The sequence below is a fragment of the Zootoca vivipara genome, chromosome 3, assembly GCF_963506605.1.
Source record: "Zootoca vivipara chromosome 3, rZooViv1.1, whole genome shotgun sequence".
NCBI classification, from domain to species: domain Eukaryota; kingdom Metazoa; phylum Chordata; class Lepidosauria; order Squamata; family Lacertidae; genus Zootoca; species Zootoca vivipara.
In genome coordinates, this window is record NC_083278.1 from 120,533,749 (window position 1) to 120,534,989 (window position 1,241).

Sequence of the window (1,241 nt, forward strand, 5' to 3'; positions counted from 1 at the left end):
TTAGGGTTAGGGTTAGGGTTAGGGTTAGGGTTAGGGTTAGGGTTAGGGTTAGGGTTAGGGTTAGGGTTAGGGTTAGGGTTAGGGTTAGGGTTAGGGTTAGGGTTAGGGTTAGGGTTAGGGTTAGGGTTAGGGTTAGGGTTAGGGTTAGGGTTAGGGTTAGGGTTAGGGTTAGGGTTAGGGTTAGGGTTAGGGTTAGGGTTAGGGTTAGGGTTAGGGTTAGGGTTAGGGTTAGGGTTAGGGTTAGGGTTAGGGTTAGGGTTAGGGTTAGGGTTAGGGTTAGGGTTAGGGTTAGGGTTAGGGTTAGGGTTAGGGTTAGGGTTAGGGTTAGGGTTAGGGTTAGGGTTAGGGTTAGGGTTAGGGTTAGGGTTAGGGTTAGGGTTAGGGTTAGGGTTAGGGTTAGGGTTAGGGTTAGGGTTAGGGTTAGGGTTAGGGTTAGGGTTAGGGTTAGGGTTAGGGTTAGGGTTAGGGTTAGGGTTAGGGTTAGGGTTAGGGTTAGGGTTAGGGTTAGGGTTAGGGTTAGGGTTAGGGTTAGGGTTAGGGTTAGGGTTAGGGTTAGGGTTAGGGTTAGGGTTAGGGTTAGGGTTAGGGTTAGGGTTAGGGTTAGGGTTAGGGTTAGGGTTAGGGTTAGGGTTAGGGTTAGGGTTAGGGTTAGGGTTAGGGTTAGGGTTAGGGTTAGGGTAGGGTTAGGGTTAGGGTTAGGGTTAGGGTTAGGGTTAGGGTTAGGGTTAGGGTTAGGGTTAGGGTTAGGGTTAGGGTTAGGGTTAGGGTTAGGGTTAGGGTTAGGGTTAGGGTTAGGGTTAGGGTTAGGGTTAGGGTTAGGGTTAGGGTTAGGGTTAGGGTTAGGGTTAGGGTTAGGGTTAGGGTTAGGGTTAGGGTTAGGGTTAGGGTTAGGGTTAGGGTTAGGGTTAGGGTTAGGGTTAGGGTTAGGGTTAGGGTTAGGGTTAGGGTTAGGGTTAGGGTTAGGGTTAGGGTTAGGGTTAGGGTTAGGGTTAGGGTTAGGGTTAGGGTTAGGGTTAGGGTTAGGGTTAGGGTTAGGGTTAGGGTTAGGGTTAGGGTTAGGGTTAGGGTTAGGGTTAGGGTTAGGGTTAGGGTTAGGGTTAGGGTTAGGGTTAGGGTTAGGGTTAGGGTTAGGGTTAGGGTTAGGGTTAGGGTTAGGGTTAGGGTTAGGGTTAGGGTTAGGGTTAGGGTTAGGGTTAGGGTTAGGGTTAGGGTTAGGGTTAGGGTTAGGGTTAGGGTTAGGG